This window comes from Callorhinchus milii, unplaced genomic scaffold (genome assembly GCF_018977255.1).
Source record: "Callorhinchus milii isolate IMCB2004 unplaced genomic scaffold, IMCB_Cmil_1.0 Scaffold1, whole genome shotgun sequence".
NCBI classification, from domain to species: domain Eukaryota; kingdom Metazoa; phylum Chordata; class Chondrichthyes; order Chimaeriformes; family Callorhinchidae; genus Callorhinchus; species Callorhinchus milii.
This window is the reverse complement of record NW_024704742.1, coordinates 83,565,634-83,586,947: the sequence shown is the minus strand read 5'-3', so window position 1 is coordinate 83,586,947 and position 21,314 is coordinate 83,565,634.

Sequence of the window (21,314 nt, the reverse complement as noted above, 5' to 3'; positions counted from 1 at the left end):
TGGAGGTGTGAAGCCATCAAACCAGTTTCTTCAGGTGGTGTCAGGAACAGCGAGCCATGGCAATTCACTTTCACAAAGTCCCCATTTATTCTCCATATTTGCAACCAGTGCTGGGCAACCAAACGTCTTTTATCACAATTGGAATCATAACTGTCTTGTTTGCCTACAAAATACTCAATCACTACAATTTACAGTGAATCTTATGAAGCACTTTGAGACACCTCCTGATGTCGATGGTCCTGGATCAATGGCAATGATTATTATTGTTCTAACTATATCCTCTTACCTCTGGTGTCAATATAAAAATCGATTCTGAATCCCTTCCATTTCTCTGAGAGACTTTATATATAGGGCAATGAAACTGCACAAAGTAGGGTGTGAACGGATCTACTGTTGAGGGTGAAAATCTTAAATCAATCCTTTGGGAGACAGGAAGACAATGGAGCACGCAGAGTTTGGTACAGATGAGGATAATAATAATAATAATAATAATCCTTGCATTTGATGTAGCGCTTCATCACATCTTCAAGACATTTAAAAGCTCTTCACAGAGTATATTGTACTGAATTGACTGTATATTTTGTGGGCGAAATGCAGTAGCCAATTGTGCACAGCAGTGACCCACAAACAGTTGTGGATTGAGTGACCAATTTTTTTAAAAAGAAATTATTACCCCCGGAAAAGCGATCCACCAATCGACTAACAACTGAGTTCCTACTTACTGCTTGGTAAACAGAGACAAGCGGAGTAAGGAAACTTGCACAACATTTCACCCTTCTGGGAATAGAACCCAGATCTCTCTCTTGCGAGGCGAGTGCTCTAACCACTAAGCTACAGGATGTTAGATGTTTGAAGGCAATGGGTGGAATTATTTTCCATTCATAATGAACCTGGCAGGAGGGGAAAATCCAGTGAATGGTAATTAATGGAGGAAGAAATTATTTAGTGCATCTTTGTTGATGGAAACTAATTTGGTTAGACACCTGTACCAGCTTGTCACAGGAAGTCAACCACAACAAAGAGTAGGGCAGATAAACTCTTTCCTTATTTGGAAGACACCAAAGCTACCATGTAATACATCTGGAGCCTCTTTAAGAGCAGATGGTCTTGGTTCTTCAGCTGCGTTTCCTCTCCACTTTCTGGGCTTGCTTATTTGTATCTCTGTAGCATCACCTGCAGATTAACTTTGTTTCATGAGAATGTCCTTGAAAGTATGTAACTGAAATACAGTATGTAGTAATATAGCATAAGCACTATGTATCAAACATGATCTTTAAGGTAGTTTGTGGAATCAGAAATAAACCAACTGATTGATTATATTAGCTTGTGTTGAAATGAATAGAGAGCTTTTGGTTACTTTAATAATGTAATTTGCACAAAGGAGATAGGAAGTAGAATGATGATTTTAGGTGATACACTAAATCGGTAGAAAAATTTGTTAGCTTCGCGCAGTCTAATTGTAAGCCAACCTTAATCATAGATCCTTGTGTTCTACTGATCGGGTATCTCAAGTTGTAAACTAACACCTTTCATACACTGATCCTCACATTCTGCTAACCAAAGTGGAGGGTTTTATTCTGGTCTTTATTCCAGCTTAAAAGCTACCTCTTAGACCACACTTATGGTCACCTCCTACTTCTTCCTTGCTTGGTGTCCAACCCCACCAGTGTGAAGTGCTCTGAGACTTTATGCCTTGTAGCATAGTGGTTAGCGCACTCGCCTAGCAAGCGAGAGGACCTGGGTTTGATTTCCAGGCAGGGCGAAACCTTAGGCAAGTTTCCTTACTCCACACACACACACCTTTGTTTACCTAGCAGTAAGTAGGAAAAAATAATAATAATCATAATATGGTCACTCAATACATGAGTGTTTGTGGGACACTGTGTGTGCATTTGGCTGCCGCGTTTTACCCACAAAACACAGTCTCTTTACAGTACATCCTGTGAAGCACTTTGAGATGTCTTGACAACATGCTAAGGTGTTACATCAAACGCAAGGATTATTATTATTCAAATATGAAGGGTGCTGTATAAATGCAAGTTGCTTGTTGTTTTTAATGCCCAAACGGTGGGGAGAGGGTGATTGTGGGGCTGCTCCAGAAAGAATAGCCAGTGTCTGAACCCCCCCCCCAAAAAACAGATTTATAGTTTTAGTACAAAACAGTGAAATAACTTAAATCAAAATTATACAACTGGAGTTACTTTTCACCCAGTGGGTATACCATACGCTGATTGCTAACAATAACAATCTTTTTGCAAAGTCTTTTAGATATGATAAACTATCCCATATAACATTTTTTGTTTGGAAAATAACTTATTTCCAAAAACTGTACACAGTTATGTCTGGTTGACAATGTAACTCAGAATGTGTGTTATACTGTTTTGTGTTGGGATTGAATGATCTGCCCAGCTCTAATAAACTGATGAACAGGCCATTTTCCTATGTTCTTAATTCAACCTTGGTCTCTATCACTCTGTTTCTCCTATTTTAACAAAATGTTGACTAAATAAGAGCAAATACAATTTATACACGTAAGCATTTACGCAGTACTGATTCATTCTTTATTCGGACCTCGATTCTGTGGAACTTGTTATCTCATTCATTCCTTATTTCTGCAATACCAAGGTTTAAAATCCAAACGTGGAGTCAATTAACCATTTATTGACTTCTCTTGCTTCTCTGCCATTCTTGACAGTGAAGAGAGCACTGTATTGTTGGAGGTGCCATCCTTTGGATGAGATGTTAAACTGAGGTCAGGTGTCTGACAGCTGCAGAAACCCATCGCCATGCTTAAAAGTATCCATGCTTAAAACAAAACTGAGAATTCCTTGGATCCCAAATTTACATACATGTACAACCATGTAAATTTTAGAGATATTTATATGAATGGAATGCACTTTCTCCGTGGAAGGATGCAGCCTGCTTACCCAATTCCTCAGAGTATTTGGTGCAGGTTGGCAAGATCCAAGGTTTGGGGACCCCTTGGTGTGTTTTGGGGTTAGTGCTGGAGTCCAACCAGCTAAAACCACATAGTTTGTTATTGAAAGAACTGTCTGGCAAGCTTTCTCACTACTTGTCCAGCCATAACCATTCCACCCATTAAGGCTATGGCTTTTAGGGTTAACTGGAGCTGTGTGGGAAGATTCCCTACTCCCAGTGAGTCATTGATGAATGCAACAACAACTTGCACTTATATAGCACCCTCCATGCAGGGTAGCATCTTAAGCGTGCTTAGAATACTTTAAATAGGGTGGGTAACAATGGACAGGCTCCCCCCCCTTTCAAGAAGGCTGGGCTTCGTGAGTTCACCGTTGACCCTTAAATGGATCTTGGAGATGGATAGACATGCTGGATAATGTTAGGAGGGCAGTTCCAAGGTGAGTTAGAGGTTCTTGGCTTGGATCAAAAAGATCCTTTCCATTCTCCATCTCCTCCCTCAGAGCAGCTTTTAGAAACTCAGCATTAATGGCGTCAGCATCTGCCACCTTGCTATTTGCAAAGCACTAAAGTGTGGAGTCCACCTCTCCCAACAAATTGTGTCATTAAGGTCTTCAATCTGTTTCACACCTTCCGCCAGCTCTTCCATCCTCCATGCAGATGGATCTGTGCTATGTATGGCCTGTTGGGTCAGATCCCAATTCCACATAACGCTACCTGCAGGCCCCAATGATACTCTTATTGGTCTTATGTAGAACTTGTTCAATACTGCTACCTCCAGCTATGACTGAAGACAGACTTTAGTCAGTGAAAGAAAGATTTGGGATTGTTCTTGTGTAGTTGCACCCCTCTTTGGAGTGAAGCCACACATTGGGCCCACTTATTTCTCTAATAACTTCTTGGCTTTGTGCCGAGCTTAATCATAGAATGCCAGTCATAGCTTGCTCCAAGAAAGGTTCCAAAATGACTTTAAAGGCCTTCTGCATTTGCTTAATAGTTCTCCTTCTCTTTGGGATTACTCTGACAACAGGGTCCAACTTCAGGGATGCAGTCTGTAGCTTCAGTTTTCTTACTACCTTAGCTGTAGAAGCAAGAAAGTCCTTGGCTAAATTGGCAGTCATTGAATCTGCACTGTCAGTCTTCACACAGAATCGGTTTCAGGGTTCGCGGCACACTGATGTCTCCAACCTGATAGTTGCCCCGTGTCACAAGGTGAGCATCCGCCCTAGTAGTTCAAGGGGTGCCCTTCAAGGTGCACATTAAAGTTCCCGTGGTACCTGACTTCGAACTCATATCATCTATGGACCCATCTGCTCTCAAATTACCGCCCCATCTCCAATCTCCCTTTCCTTTCTAAGGCACTGGAATGAGTCATTGCTTTCCAGCTTCACTCCTCCCTCTCCTACCACTCCCTTCACAAACCCCTCCAATTGGGTTTCCGTGCCACCTACAGTACAGAAACAGCTTTGATCAAAGTGACAGATGACATCTGCCTCCTCGTCCTCCTTGACCTTTCTGCTGCCTTCGATACCATTGACCACTCTATCCTCCTCCACATCGCTCTCCTCTCACCTTAACCTTTATAGTTCTATCCTTGAATGGTTCAGATCATACCTCTCACACTGTCTCCACTTCATCGCCACAAACCGTTTCTCCTCTAGCCCCCACACTGTCTTGTGTGGTGTTCCTCAGGGCTCTGTCCTTGGTCCCCTCCTCTTCAATATCTATATGCTCCCTCTTGGTGACATCATCCGCAGACATGGGGTCAACTTCCACATGTATGCGGATGACAACCAACTCTATCTTTCTGCCTCCACCCTCAACTCTAGGACCCTCCTGATGGCTCCCGTCAGCGCCTCCTCATCTCAGACACTGACAGCATCACCAACCAAGCATGCACACTCCACCTCACTGAGCCAGTCCAGAACCTTGGCATCTTGTATGACCCTCAACTATCCTTTCTACCCCACATTCATGTCACGACCCGCTCTGCCTTCCCCCACCACCGCAATGTCGCCCGGCTCCGTCACTGTCTCACACCGGAGGCTGCCGAAACCCTCATACACGGATTCAAAACATCCAGGCTCGACTATGCAAACTCTCTGCTTGTTGGCCTCCCCAACTCCTCCCTCCATAGGCTGCAGATCATCCAGAACTCTGCAGCCCGTGTCCTCTCCCACACCAGACTCTGTAACTTTATCATCCCTATCCTTGGCTTCCCATCACACAGAGGATACAGTTCAAGATCCTGGTCCTCACCTTCAAAGCCCTCCTTAGCCTTGCTCCCCCCTATTTCTGGGACCTTCTAACTCCCTACCAACCTGCCTGCTCTCTGCTGTCCCCCGCCTCGCCCGCCCCATCATTAGTGGGTAGGCCTTCAAGTTGTAAGAATCGAACAATAAAATTGGTTATTTACTCCATGACTGTTTGTGGGACATTGCTGTGTATAAATTGGCTGCCTCATTCACCTGCAAATACATTGTCACTACACTTTAAAAATAAAATGGTGTTAAGCAATTTGAGATGTTTTGATGATTTGATGAAGCATTATGTCAAATGCAAGGATTATTATAAACCTGAAGTATCTGAGAGCCAAGCACATTCTCTACAATTACCAACAAACTATTCCCATGAAAGAGCAATCATTTTGTACAGCCATGACTTGAAAGAATCTATAGTAAGAGGGAGATGTAACAAAAAGAGATTACTAACCCCTTATCAACCTGTCGGCTCCCTCCAATCAACAGGCTCTGGTTTGTCCATGCCCCCCGACCGGCCCACCCCACCATTGGCGGTCGGGCCATCAGCCTCTCTACTCCTCTGGAACTCCATCCCACATTCTCTTTGCCTCGATCCCTCCCTTGCCTCCTTCTAAGTATGCCTCTTCGACTGTGCCTTCGGCCACCCTCCCCCCTCTTTGCCCTCCACCCTCCCTAATCCTAACCCCACTCCCATCCCGCTTGGGTCCTAAAGCACTATATCAAATGCAAAGATTAATATTATTATTAATCTCTGACTGTTCAGCGCCGTGGGATGTCCTCCTGACGTGAAAGGTGCTTTACAAATTTAATTTTGTATTGTATTGTAATACAGCACTGAATATAGGAGAGATTAAGAAAGACTCCAAGATCTGCATTGTATAATTTATAAAGGTCTGTATTAAAGAGTTCAGTAGTGTCTTATGTAAAATCTGGAACTCAGTAAGCCTTTAGTATTTTCCATATTATTTTATTCGATTCTATCAATTTTGGCACAGTGCAGCAAAATTAATAATACATCTGTAAGAATCAAATAAACTTTTGCAAACTCTTGATTTGTTAACGTGTCATGATTATTGATATCTTGTCTTCTTATGATCAGAGACAGAGCAGTATTCTAGTAATATTGTCTGGCTGAGTTCTGGCCCTTGTTGGGGAAGCAGAAGAGAGGTAAAATGAAGTGTTTATGAAGGGTAATCGATACCTACGATACCTTGTAGGCGGATGCAGATTTGGCACAGGCCTAACACAATCAGTGGCACTCTTGCCTCTGAGTCAGAAGGTTGTGGCTCAAAATTTCCAGACTTTGTATTCACATAGTCTAGGCTGACAACAACAACAACAAACAACAACATAATTACATTTATAGAGCGCCTTTCATGTCGGAAGGACGTCTCAAAGCGCTGACAATCACCCGATGCAGTCCTGGGGGTGTTGTATTGTTGGAGGTGCCATCCTTTGGATAATACGTTAAACTGAGGTCTCGTCTGCCTGTTTGAGTGGACATTAAAGATCCTATGGCACTGTTGGAAAAGAGAAGTGAGTTTCTCCCCGTTTCCTGGCCAACAATCATCCAAAATAAAATTCACTGTTTGTGAGCACAAATAGGCTGCTGTGTTTATCTACAAATACACAGTGACTACACTTTACAGTATATCCTGTGAAGCATTTGGGAATCATCATGACGTGAAATGTGCTATACCAGATGCAATGATTAGTATTATTATTTGAATCAAATGCTCTTTTTCATCTGAGTATTTCTTGTGAACTTGGAATTGACCTAAAAATTGTCATACCATTAATATGAGAAATAGATGAACCCTGAGATGAAAAATACGTCAAGAAAAAAATAGTTTTGAAATTCCACCTAGTTGTAGCTGGTAAAACCAGCAAACCTTAAAATTCAAGATTCAATTGTTAAATTGAATTTGAATTTGGTACCTGTTATTCTGCTTCCAAATTATGATGCCATTTATAATAATCCTTGCATTTGATATAGCGCTTTTCACGTCTTCTAGACGTCCCAAAGCGCTTCACAGAATATACTGTAAATAATAATAATAATAATCCTTGCATTTGATATAACGCTTTTCACGTCGGGAGGACGTCCCAAAGCGCTTCACAGAATATACTGTAAAGTGAATTGACTGTATATTTGGCACAGGCTTTAAGACTTTAAGACTTTAAGACAAAATTATCTTAAAGGCTAAGTTTATGTTTGATCAGCCAGGTGTCCGACACATACTATCAAGAGTATCCGAACCAAACTGAGGATTCCATGCATCCCACCTACACATGGAAATCCCAGAGACAGATTGTTGCAATGGAATTTGCATGCTCAAGCCGGAATTGAGCCAATCCTTTGTGGTGGTCTCGGTTTCTGAGCCAGGCGGTCCGTAGTATTTCAGGGCACTGTTGATTACAGGCTAAGATTAGGTGGAATTTCAGCTGTGTGATATAGAGCTGGAGCAGGTAAAGGGCACATTATTTGGTGAGGAAAGTAGGCCAGGGTTGAATTGTGCAAATATAAGTTGAACATTCTTTTGTTGATTTGTGGTTTAGGATGTCGAGTAAACCTCCTCTACTCAGCTGACATGGGCCTGCTGCGCATCTCCTGTTCCCTCTGTGACCCCATCAGCTGGCAAAAGCCTTCAGTCATTATGCCCTTAGCATCTGGAACTCCCTGCCTCTATTCCTCTGTTCTCCCCTCTCTATCTGTCTTGAAATCACACCTTAAAACCACCTAAGGTCACGTTCGTCTTCTCCCTTGCTTGGCATCTGGCAATGCCACCGTAAATGAAGTTGTTGTAGAGTTGAGTAATAGAGTTTTTACTAGGATATAGGGAGAAGAGTCCTAGGGTAAGTTTTGTATGCCTTGTGGAAAAAGCGGATTTAGTGATCTTTTCTATGCATTCATATGTTCCTATGGAACAGAACCTTTTAATGACATATAACAAAAACGATTAGCAATGTTCGAGATGGGCGTCTATTACACCCGTTCTCATTTAGCATTGTTATGAGGGAGAATGAGGCTGCATCGTATGCAATGACCACTAGATGGAGAGCGTTTTTTAAAAAAAAATCATCTTTTCTGTTTTGTTTTCACGAGTGCATCAATCAAAATACAGGCAAACTATAGGTAGTCCAGTTGGTAGTCTAGTTCCTGAGTCAGGTGGGTCCGTATTGCTCCAAGGCAATGTTGATAGACAAAGTTGCCTGACTCGTCAGCAGGACTTGGAAGGGCGGATCATTAGAGGCATGGATTCTCCCCACTTAGCTCCTATTAACAGACATGGTCAACGTCCACATGTTTGCCGGTGACAACTCTATCTCTCTGCCTCCACCCTTGACTCCAGGACCGCTGCTGTCCTGACAGAATGTCTGTCAGACATCAAGTCCTGGATGAGAGCTAACTTTCTCCAGTTGAAGGTCAACAAGGCCGAGGCTCTCCTGATTGGCTCCCGTCAGCGCCTCCACACCTCAGGCACTGACAGCATCACCATCCATGGTTGCACACTCCATCTTACTGAGCCAGTCCGGAACTTGACGTCTTGTTTGACCCTCTACTATCATTTCTACCCCACATCTGTGACATGTCCTGCTCTGCCTTCCCCAACCTCCGCAATATCACTCGGCTCCGCCACTGTCTCACATCGCAGGTCGCCGAAACCCTCATATACCCTTTCATAACATCCAGGCTTGACTATGCAAACTCAATGCTTGTCGGCCTCCCCAACTCCTCCCTCCACAGGCTGCAGATCATCCAGAACTCTGCAGCCCGTGTGCTCTCCTGCACCAGGCTCCATGACCCTATCACCCCCATCCTTGCCTGACTCCTTTGGCTTCCCATCATACAGAGGATACAGTTCAAGATCCTGGTCCTCACCTTCAAAGCCCTCCATGGCTTTGCGCTCTTCTTCGACCATGCCTTCGATCACCTTTCTGCCCCACACCCATCAGCCCTCCACTCTACCCAATCCCGACCCCAGCTCGGATCCAAAACGCTGATTATCCTGGGCCTTGGGATGTCCTCCCAACGTGAAAGGTGTTATACAAATGTAATATTGTTGTTGTTTACTGTACTCGCTAAAGTCTTAAACCTATAGGGTAATCTGAGCTGGAAAAACAATGGGGAGCCTTGACTCTCAACACTTTCCAGAATTAAGAAAGCAGAGTGCATTGTTCCAGAGAGAGCATCATTGGCTCTCAATGGTATCGTGGAGTCTATAGCTCAGTGGTTAGAGCACTCGCCTCGCAAGTGAGAGACCTGGGTTCGATTCCCGGCAGGACAAAACCTTGGGCAAGTTTCCTTACTCCATATTCCTGATAATAATCCCCCAAGAAAAATAATAATGATAAATTGGTCACTTCAATCCACAACTGTTTGTGGGACACTGCTGTGCGCAATTGGCTGCCGCGCTTCGCCCACAAATGTACAGTCAATTCACTTTACAGTACATTCTGTGAAGCGCTTTGAGACGTCTAGAAGACATGAAAAGCGCTATATCAAATGCAAGGATTATTATCATTATTAGTATTATTATCACTCACACCTCTGTCAGAAGGTTTTGGGATTAAGCCCCACATTGCACTTGGAACTCAGTCCAGGTTGACATTCCAGAGCAGTGCTGGGCAAGTGCTGCATTACCAGAGACGCCGTCGTTTGGATGAGATATTACCTCAAGTCCTGAAGCTGATCAGGTGGATGTTATCAGATCCTTTGGCTATACTCGAAAAGAGGAGGGTGTTTCCATGATGGCCAACAATCCTAGAATAAAATTGATAACTCACTTGGCTGTTTGTGTAACGTTGTTGTGACAGAGATTACGGAGTGGATTCAATGATATGAGGTGGAGGAGTCAGTGTGTGGGTTGGGGGGCAGTGACAGGGAAAACAGTGAGGTGGGTCAGTGAAGGGGAGGGTCAGTGAGGGGGGAGTCAGGGAAAGGGTCAGTAAGGAGGGGGTCAGTGAGGAGGGGGTTCAGTGAGAAAGGGGGGTCAGTGATAAGGGGGGTCAGTGAGGGGGGAGTCAGAGAGGGGGTAGTCAGGAGGTGGGAGTCAGGGGGGAGTCAGTGAGGGGGCTCAGTGAGGAGGGAGGTTCTGTGAGGGGGGTTCTGTGAGGGGGGTCAGTGAGGGGGAAATGGGGAGGCAATAAGGGGGCTCAGTGAGGAGGTGGGGTCAGTGAGAGGTGTCAGTGAGAGGTGTCAGTGAGAGGTGTCAGTGAGGAGGGGGGTCAGTGAGAGGGATCAGTGAGAGGGTAAGTGAGAAAGTGTCAGTGAGTGAGAGTGTGTCAGTGAGAGAGTGTGAGAGAGTGTGTCAGTGAGAGAGAGTCAGTGAGTGTCAGTGAGTGAGAGTGTCAATAAGTGAGAGAGTGTGTGTCAGTGAGAGAGAGTGTCAGTGAGAGAGTCAGTGAGAGAGTCAGTGAGAGAGAGTGTCAGTGAGAGAGAGTGTCAGTGAGAGAGAGTGTCAGTGAGAGAGTGTCAATGAGTGAGTGTCAGTGAGAGAGAGTGTCAGTGAGAGAGAGTGTCAGTGAGAGAGAGTGTCAGTGAGAGAGAGTGTCAGTGAGAGAGTGTGTCAGTGAGAGAGTGTCAGTGAGTGAGTGTCAGTGAGAGAGTGTGTCAGTGAGAGAGTGTGTCAGTGAGAGAGTGTGTCAGTGAGAGAGTGTGTCAGTGAGAGAGTGTGTCAGTGAGAGAGTGTGTCAGTGAGAGAGTGTGTCAGTGAGAGAGTGTCAATGAGAGAGTGTCAGTGAGAGAGAGTTTCAGTGAGAGAGTGTGTCAGTGAGAGACGATTGAAATATAATGGCCAAAGCCTCCGCTATTTGAACCGGTATCTCCCACAGCGACCTCGGGTGAAACCCATCTGGTCCGGGTGACTTATCAATTTTGAGCCCAGTCAATCTTTTCAGAACTTCCTCTCTGTCTATAGTAATCTGATCTAAGTCCTCTACCCTCTCATCCAATACTGCGGCATTTGGGGCATCCATTTCCGTTGTGAAGACAGATGCAAAGTACTCGTGGAGTACATCAGCCCTCTGCCTCCATAACAAGATTGCCGTCATCGTCTTTGATTGGCCCCACCCTACCTTTAACTAACCTTTTTTCCTTTATGTGCTTATAAAATATTTTAGGATTCCCCTTTATGTTACCCGCTAACCTCTTCTCATGAGATCTTTTAGCCTGTCTTATCGCTCTTTTAAGACCACTCCTGCATTCTCTATAATGCGCTTTGCTATCCTCAGTGTCTTGCATCCGCCAATTGTCGTTCGCCATCTTCTTCTTTTTCATCCTAGACAGAATATCCCTGGTCATCCAAGCAGGCTTGGTTCTCGCACATTTCCCTTTTGTAGGAATATATCTATTTAGACCCTGAGCTATCGTATCTTTGAAGATTTCCCATTGCTCATGAGTCGTTTTACCCGCCATTCTTACTTGCCAGTCCACCAACTCTAGGTCCCTCTTTAGCCCATCAAAATTAGCTCTTTTCCAGTCAAGCATTTTCACCCTTGACTGTACTTTGTCCTTGTTCATGAGTAATCTAAATCTAATAATATTATGGTCACTGTTACCTAGATGCTCCCCTACCGAAACTTGTTCAACCTGACCTATTTCATTCCCTAGGACAAGATCCAACAATGCTTCCTTCCTTGTAGGACTGGAGACATACTGCTCAAGAAAATTTTCCTGTACACAGTTGATGAATCTTTCTCCTGCCTTGCCCTTAACGCTGCTATTTTGCCAATCTATATTGGAATAATTGAAATCCCCCATTATGACAACTCTGTTGGCCCTACATCTGTCCGTGATCTGGTTGCAGATCTGCTCCTCTATCTCCTTCCCGCTGTCTGGTGCTCTATAGTAAACCCCTATCAGTGTAACCACTCCTTTCCTATTTCTGACGTCTAACCAGATCGATTCTGTTGTCGGGCCCTCTAGAGTCTCGTCCCTTTCTACAGCTACAATTGTATCCTTAACTAATATTGCCACCCCTCCACCCTTTCTTCCTTCTCTATCCTTCCTGAACACATTATACAACAACAACAACAACAAGATTCCATTTATAAAGCGCCTTTCACGTCAGGAGGACGTCCCAAGGCGCTGCACAGTTGGGTCATGACCCGAGCAGGGGGAAATGGTGAGGGGAGGGAAGGGAGGGAGCGAGGAGGGGAAGAGAGTCGAGAGGGGAGCTGAAGGCTCGGTCAAAGAGAAAGGTTTTGAGACCGGCCTTGAAGGAGGAAAGGGAGGAAGCAAGGCGAAGGCACTGGGGGATAGAGTTCCAGAGCCTGGGGGCTGAGAGGCTGAAGGCCCGACCACCGATGGTAGGGCGGTTGGGGCGGGGGACGTGGAGCAGACCGGAGCCAGAGGAACGGAGGGTACGGGCAGGTAGGTAGGGGGATAGTAGGTTGGAGAGGTAGGAGGGAGCAAGGCCGTGAATGGCCTTGTAGGTGAGGATGAGGATCTTGAAATCAATCCTCTGGGGGATGGGGAGCCAGTGGAGGCGAGCGAGGGTGGGAGTGATGTGGTCGCGAAGCCTGGTGCGGGACAGTACACGAGCTGCAGAGTTCTGAATGACCTGCAGCTTGTGGAGGGAGGTGGCGGGAAGGCCGGCGAGGAGAGAGTTCCCATAGTCCAGCCTTGAGGTGACAAAGGCGTGGACCAGGGTTTCAGCAGCGTGAGGGGTGAGGTAGTGCCGTAGTCTGGCGATGTTCCGGAGGTGATGGAAGGCGGTGCCAGTTGTGGTGCGGATGTGAGGGAGAAAGGACAGCTCAGGGTCGAACAAAACGCCGAGGTTCCTGACTGGCTTTGAGAGGTGGAGAGTGCAGCCTTGGATGCTGATGGTGTCAGCGCCTGAGGTGCGGAGGCGCTGACGTGAGCCAATCAGGAGGGCCTCGGTTTTTCGCACGTTGAGCTGAAGAAAGTTGTCTCTCGTCCAGGACTCGATGTCGGACAGGCAGCTGTCAGGACATCGGTGGTCGTGGAGTTGAGAGTAGAGGAGGAAAGGTAGAGTTGGGTGTCATCCGCATACATGTGGAAGTTAACTCCATGTCTGCGGATGATGTCACCGAGGGGGAGCATATAGAGGGTGAAGAGGAGGGGACCGAGGACAGAGCCCTGAGGGACACCACATGAGACAGTGCGGGGGGTGGAGGAGAAGCCATTCGTCGAGACAAAGTGAAGACGGTGAGAAAGGTACGACCTAAACCATTCAAGGACAGTGCCTTGAAGGTTGAGGTGGGAGGACAAGCGGTGGAGTAGGATAGCGTGGTCGACCGTATCGAATGCTGCCGATAGGTCGAGGAGGACGAGGAGGCAGAGGGAGCCCTGGTCACAGATGGTCAGGATATCATTGGTGACCTTGACCAGGGCAGTTTCTGTGCTATGGGCAGCACGGAAACCTGACTGAAGGGGTTCGAAAAGTGAATGGGTGGAAAGGAAAGAGCGCAGTTGGGAGGCGACAACTCTTTCCAGGACCTTGGAGAGAAAGGGGAGGTTGGAGATGGGCCGGTAGCTTGATAGCTGCGACGCATCAAGGGAGGGTTTTTTCAGGGTGGGCGTGATGATGGCAGTTTTTAATGGAATGGGGACAGAGCCAGAGGAGAGGGACAGGTTGATGATGTCAGTGATATGTGGGGCAAGAAAGTGGAGCTGGGAGATAAGGAGTGGAGTGGGGATGGGGTCAAGGGAGCAGGTGGTTGGTTTTAGGGATAGGATGAGTTTGGTGACAGAGGGTGGGGAAACGGGTACGAAGGTGTGTGGGGAGGATGGGTAGGAGTCGGAGTGTGGGAGGGAAGGGGTGGGTGGTGGGTGGAAGTTGGAGGGGAAGTGACCGCGGAGCGGATTCCCTTGATCTTGGATTCAAGGAAATCCAGCATCTCCTCGCAGTGAAGGTTGGAGGAGATGACCTGCGCGGGGTGGCGGGGGGGACGGAGGAGTCGGGTTGTGGTGGAAAACAGTAGCCTGGGGTTGTTCTTCGCCTCCAGGATTATCCTGGAGTAGAAGGACGACTTGGCCGAGGCTAGAGTGGAGCGGTAAATTTTGAGGAGGTCCAGCCAGATTTGTCGGTGGACCGTTAGGCCAGATTTGACACAGGTGCGTTCAGCAGCCCGCACCTGGCTTTTCAGTGAGCGGAGGTGGGTGGTGTACCAGGGGGAGGAGCGGGAGTAGGAGACAGTGCGGGAAGTGATGGGGGCAAGAGTATCGAGTGTGGAGGAGAGGGTATTGTGGAGGAGGGAGAGAGGAGAAGAGGGGTCGGTGAGGGTTGAAGGCCAGAGGGAGAGGAGTTCAGAGGACTCCAAGGCATCGGTTAGGGATTGTGGGGGTAACTTCTTCCAAGGGCGGTAGAAGATGGTGGTGGGTCTGGTGGAGGTGGGGAGGGGGTGGAGGTGGTGAAGGAGATGAAGTAGTGGTCAGAGATGGCCTTGTCGGTAATAGTGACATCCGAGACACTGAGGCCCCGGGTGATCACCAAATCGAGTGGGTGGCCGTGACTGTGAGTGGGGGAGTTTATGTGTAAGGAGAGGTTGAGTGAGGAGAGCAGGGAAGAGAAGTCTGTGGAGATGGAGCAGGAGGGGGTGAAGTGTAGGTTAAAGTCGCCCAGGATGATGAGGCGATCGGAGCAGAGGCAAAGAGATGTGAGGAGTGTTGAAATGTCAGAGATGAAGGTGGGAGAGGTTTTAGGGGGCCGGTAGAGGAGGAGGATTTTAAGGGAGAGGAATGAGGGGTGGGAGAGGGTGAGGTGCTCAAAGGAGGGGAAAGAGCCAGTGGAGTAGGGGATAGGGCAAGTGGTGTCCTTGAGATAAGGGCAACACCACCGCCACGGCGGTTGGGGCGGGGGATGTGGTGGGAGGTGTAGCCGGGTGGTGTGGCCTCCGTGAGGGGGAAGGTGTCGCCTGGGGTGAGCCAGGTTTCTGTTAAGGCCATGATATCAACGTTCTCATCAAGGATGAGATCGTTGATGACCAGGGCCTTGTTGCAGAGGGAGCGGACATTTTGCAGTCCGATGTGGAGGGAGCGGTTGACAGAAGGGTGTGTGGGAGGGGAGGGGGGTCCAGGTTGTGAGGCAGGGGTGGGGGGGATGGGGATAAGGGAGGAGAGGTTGACTCCCCGGGTCTGTGTCCGGGGTGGGTGGCGAGTGTGGTGGGGAATGGGGCAGTCGGTGTGGCTGCTGCTGGACAGCCAACGCCGAGTGCCACGGTGAGCCCGGCGGAGGATTCCCAGGCTGGAACAGAGGGAGGTTGTGGGAGGGTCAAGTGGGGATAGAAGACGAGAGGGACGGAGAGAGAGGAGGAGAGAGCGGGAGAGATGCAGAGGGGGGAGGGTATGGGGGGAGAGAGGAGGGGGGCAGGAGGGAGGGGGTGAGGGGGCTCGGGTCAAATTATACCCTGGAATATTTATCTCCCATTCCTGTCCTGGCTTGAGCCATGTCTCAATTACTACCACATCGTAACCCCCTACGGGCAGTTGAACCTGCAGCTCATCAACCTTATTCCCTAAGCTACGTGCATTTAGGTACATGCATTTGAGGAAATTGTCCACATGTACCTGCTCTATATTTCCCACTTGTCTTTTTTCTCTATTCCCTAATCTATTGTTTATCCTGAGATACCCATCCCCCCTCACCACTAGTTTAAATTAGCCCCCCCAGCATTCGATAATCTCTTGGCCAGGAAGCTAACCCCTGCCTTGCTTAAGTGCCGCCCATCCGCAAGGTAATGATCCCACCTCCCCCAGTAGTGGTCCCAATTGTCCACAAAACGGAAACCTTCTTTTCTGGACCATTTTTCCAGCCAGTCATTCATACGCCTGATCCTTTCATTATGGTGCCCCGTTGCCTGAGGCACCGGGAGTAACCCAGAGATCACCACCTTGGATGTTCTGGCCTTGAGTTTGTTCCCCAATTTTTGATACTCGCCCTGGAATATCTCAGCCCTCTTCTTCCCAATATCGTAGGTCCCCACATGGACCACGACTTCTGAACATTCTCCTTCCCCCTGAAGAATCTTGTCCACACGCTGGGTAAAGTCCACTACCCTCGCACCAGGAAGGCAGCAAACCATCCTAGCCTTACGATTCTTATGACAGAAGATCTTGTCAGTGCCTCGCACTGTTGAATCCCCTATCAGAACAGTGTTGCCCGTGTGATCCATGCCCCTGTCCTGTTGGACAGAATGTTCACTGCTGTCCTCATGGGAGGTTTCCACGCTCTCAATTGCTAATGCTGAGTACTGATTTGAGACCGGTACTCTGTTGGGGGTGCTCTGCCTTGCATAAGCCCTCTTCTTTCCCCATCGCACTGTCACCCAATCACTTTTAGCATGTGGCTGTGTGTTGGGCTCCTCTGGGAGTGGTCCTGCTCCTGAACTCTGACCTCCCGATGGCTCCAATACCCCTATCTCATGGTTCCTATACAGTGATGGGCTGCTATCACTGAGTCCTAGGGGAGTGAGGGTCTCCTCCACCATACTGTTCAGGAACCTCTCACTGTCCCTGATGGAGCGCAGTGTTTGCACCTGGGCTTCCAGCTCAGCTACTCTCAGCTGAAGCTCCCTGATTTCCAGACACTTGCGGGAGATGAAGTCGCCCGGGCTTAAGGTGCCCTCCATCGACTCCCACATGTGACAGACCTCGCAGTTTACCTGCCACACCATCTTCACAATCTTTACATAGATACAAAGATATATAGCCTGCCCCCACTTCCCCCTCTCACCAAATTCCCTCGCACTCTGGCCTCGCCTCACTCCGGACGTAGCTCACTCTGGGCTCTCGCAGCTATCTCCCATTTATAGATTCTGGGTGCAACCCGTTTCTGATTTGCTCAGCAGTGATTTGGAATTAACACCTAATCAAGTGATTAATCAATAAGTTAAGTTAATCAATAAGTTACTTGTTATCGGCTACAGCTGATCCCTGTAAAGTTACCCCACAAGACCAATGTACCAATGGTATCAGCAATTTTAACTAACACAATACTTAAAACAACTACAACAACTGCTACAAGACTTGAATAATAACAACAACAACAACAACACATTGGGTTATGTGCTCACGATAGCAGTTCTCACGACACTCACAGCAGCAATTCCCACTCTCACCAAATTCCCTCACACTCTGGCCTCGCCTCACTCCGGACGTAGCTCACTCTGGGCTCTCACTGACACACTCTCAGTGAGAGAGTATCAGTGTGAGAGAGAGTCAGTGAGAAAGAGAATCAGTGAGAGAGTGTCAGTGAGGGAGAGTGTGTCAGTGAGAGAGAGTGTCAGAGAGAGAGTGAGTCAGTGAGAGAGTGTCAGTGAAAGAGTGTCAACAAGTGAGTGTGTCAGTGAGAGAGAGTGTCAGTGAATGAGAGGGAGAGTGGTGTGAGGGCGGGGGAGGGGTGTGGGGTGGAGGGCTGAGAGGTGGCGGGGGTGTGGGGCGGGGAGGTGTGTGGGGAGGAGGGGGCTGTGGGGGTGAGGGCTGAGGGGGGTGGGGCGGGGGCTGTGTGGGGGTGAGGGCTGAGAGGGGGCGGGGCCTTTGTGGGGGTAGGGCTGAGGGTGGCGGGGCGTGTGGGGGGAGGGCTGAGGGGGACGGGGGGTGTGGGGGTGAGCTGAGGGGGGCGGAGGAGGGTATGGGGGTGAGGGATGAGGGGGCGCGGGGTGTGTGGTGGTGAGGGTTGAGGTGGGGCGGGGGATGAGGGCTGAGGGGGCGCGGGGTGTGGGGGTGAGGGCGGGTGTGTGTGGGTAGGGCGGGGGTGAGCGCTGAGGGGGGGTGTGGGGTAGGTGGGGGGGGGAGTGCTGAGGGGGGTGTGTGGGGGGCAGCGCTGAGGTGTGTGTGTGTGTGGGGGGGGTGTGTGTGTGGGGGGTGTGTGTGTGTGGGTGTGTGTGTGTGTGTGGTGTGTATGAGGGTGTGTGTGTGTGAGTGCAGTGTGTGTGTATGTGTGGTGTGTGCACGTGTGTGTGAGGTGTGTGGTGTGTGTGGGTGTGTGTGTGTGTGTGTGTGCGTGTTGAGTGTGTGTGTGTGTGAGGTGTGTGTGTGTGTGCGGTGTGTGGTGTGTGTGTGTGGTGTGTGTGTGTGTGGGTGTGTGTGTGTGTGGGTGTGGTCTGTGTGTGGGGGTGTGTGTGTAGTGAGGTGTGGTGTGTGGTGTGTGCGCGTGTGTGAGGTGTGTGTGTCTGTGTGTGGTGTGTGTGCGCGTGTGTGATGTGTGTGTGTGTGTGGGTGTGTGGGGTGTGTTGAGGTGTGTGGTGTGAGGGTGTATGTGGGGGTGTTGTGGGTGTGTGTGGGCGTGTGTGTGAGGGGGTGTGTGAGGTGTGTGGTGTGTGTGGTGGTGTGTTGGGGTGTGTGTGTGTGTGTGCGGTGTGTGTTGTGGGTGTGTGGGTGTGTGTGTGTGGGGTGTGTGTGTGTGTGGTGTGTGTTGGGGTGTGTGATGTGTTGGTGTGTGTGGGTGTGTGTGTGTGTGTGGTGGGTGTGTGGGTGGTGGAGGTGTGTGGGGTGTGTGGGAGGTGTGTGGGGGGGGTGTGGGGGTGTGTGTTGGGGTGTGTGTGTGTGTTGGTGTGTGTGGGTGTGTGTGTGTGTGGGGGGGTGTGTGTGTGTGGGGGGTGTGTGCGTGTGTGTGAGGTGTTGTGGGTGTGTGGTGTGTGTGGAGGTGTGTGTGGTGTGGTGTGTGTGTGTGTGTGTGGGGGTGGGTGGTGGGTGTGTTGGGTGTATGTGTGTGTGTGGGTGTGTGTGTGTGTGTGCGGTGTGTGTGTGTGTGTGTGCGGTGTGTGTGTGTGTTCGGCGGTGTGTGTGTGTGTTGAGTGTGTGTGGGTGTGTGTGGGGTGTGGGGGGAGGTGTGTGGGGTGTGTGGGGTGTGTGAGGTGTGTGTGTGTGTGTGTGTGTGGGGTGTGTATGGGTGTGTGTGTGGGTGTGTGGAGGTGTGTGGTAAAGTGTGTGGCGTGTGTGTGTGTATGGTGTAGATGTGGTGGTGGGTGTGTGAATGGGGTGTGCGGTGTGGAGGTGTGGTGGGGGGGTTTGTGTGGGGTGTGTGTGGGGGGGGTGTGGGGTGGTGTGTTGGGGTGTGTGGGTGTGTTGGTGTGTGTGGGTGTGTGTGTGTGTGGGGGTGTGTGTGTGTGGGGGGGTGTTGGTGTGTGTGGGTGTGTGTGGGGGTTGGGGTGGGAGTTGTGTGGGGGTGTGTGTGTGTGGTGGTGTGCGGGGGGTGGGGGTGGTGTTGGGGTATGTGTTGTGTGAGGGTGTGCTGTGTGGGGTGTGATGTGTTGAGGGTGTGTGGTGTTGAGGTGTGTGTAGGTGTGTGGGTTGTGTGAGTGTGTGATGTGTTGAGGTGTGGTGGGTGTGGGTGTGTAGTGTGTTGGGGTGAGTGTGTGTGTCAGGGTGTGTGAGGGCTGTGTGTGAGGTGTGGGTGTGTGGAGGTGTGTGTGGGGGGGTGTGTGTGGGTGTGTGTGTGTGGGGTGTGTGTGTGTTGTGTGTGTGTGTGGGTGTGTGTGTGTATGAGGTGTGTTGAGGTGTGGTGTGTGTGTGGGTGTGTGCGGTGTGGTGTGTGGTGTGTGTTGGCGTGTGTGTGTGTGTGATGTGTGTGTGTGTGTGGGTGTGGGTGTGTGTGTGTGGGGGTGTGTGTGTGTGGGTGTGTGAGGGTGTGTGGTGTGTGTGGTGTGTATGAGGTGTGTGGGTGTGTGTGGGTGTGGGGGTGTATGTGGTGTGGTGAGGGGTGTGTGGGTGGGTGTGTGTGTGTGTGGGGGGTGTGGCTGTGTGTGTGTGGTGTGTGTGTGCGGTGTGTGTGTGTGGGTGTGTGTGTGGGTGTGTGGTGTGTGGTGTGTGAGGGGTGTATGAGGTGTGTGTTGGGGTGTGTGTGTGTGTGTGTATGGTGTTGTGTGTGTGTGGGGGGGTGTGTGTGGTGTGTGGGGGGGTGTGTGGTGTGTGTGTGTGTGGGTGTGTGGTGAGGTGGGGTGTGGTGTGGTGTGTTCGGTGGTTGTGTGAGTGAGGTGGGGGGTGGTGTGTGGGTGTGTGTGTATGGGTGTGTGCGTGGTGTGTGTATGAGGGTGTGTGGGTGTGTGTGGGTGTGTGAGGGGGTGGGTGGTGTAGGTGGTTGAGGGTGGTGTGTGGTTGGGTGTGGTGAGGTGTTGGTGGTGGGGTGTTGAGGTGTGTGTGTGTGTGTGTGCGTGTGGAGTGGGGTTGTGTGGTGTGTGTGTGTGTGTTGATGAGGGTGTGTGTGAGGTGTTGGTGTGTGGTGTGGGTGTGTGTGTGTGGGGGTGTGAGTGTTGAGTGTGTGGGTGCGGTGTGGGGTGTAGTGTGGGGGTGAGTGTGTGTGTGTGTGTAGGGGTGTGAGGTGTTGGTGTGTGCGGTGTGTTGGGGTGTGTAGTGTGTGGTGTGTGTGTGGGGTGTTGGGTGTGGGTGAGTGGGTGTGGTGTGGGTGGGGTGTATGGGTGTGGGTGTGTGTGGTGGGGTGTGTGTGGGTGGGTGTTGGGTGTTGGCGTGTGGAGGGGTGTGTGTGTGGGGTGTTGGGGTGTGGGGGTGTGTGTGTGGGGGGGTTGTGTGTGGGGGTGTTGGGGTGTGGGGGGGTGGGGGTGTGGGGGTGTGTGGTGGGGTGTTGGGGTGTGGGTGTGGGGGATGGTGGGTGTGGTTTGGGGTGTATATATGAGGTGTGCGGTGTGTGAGGTGTGTGTGTGCGGTGTATATGAGGTGTGCGCTGTATGAGGTGTGTGTATCGCAGTGCAGTAGCCGCTGTTACTCACTGTCCATGTTGTCCAGACGCCGCTCTCTCGGTGCCGCTGTGGCCGCCTCCTGTCACTCGGGCCCGGGGTGAGGGGGAGGCGGCGGCGGCGCTGCCGGTGAGAGGCCGCGCGGGGCCGCCGTTTGAGTCCCGGCGACACACAGACACACAAGAGGCCGCTCCGCTCCCCTCCCCTCCCCCTGTGGCCTGGACCCGGGCCCGGGCCCGGCCTCCCCGAGCCGCCCGCACCCAAGGCTGCACCGCCGCAAGGCCGAGCCTGGAGCCCGGGGACACAACACAACACAGCGCGGGGCCGGGAGGGCAGGGCCGGGCAGGGAGGGCAGGGCAGGGGAGGGCAGGCAGGGCTGGAGGGGAGGGGGGAGGGCAGGAGGGCCGGGTCGGGCAGGCAGGGCAGGGGGGGGGAGGGGGGGGAGGCCGGGCAGGGAGG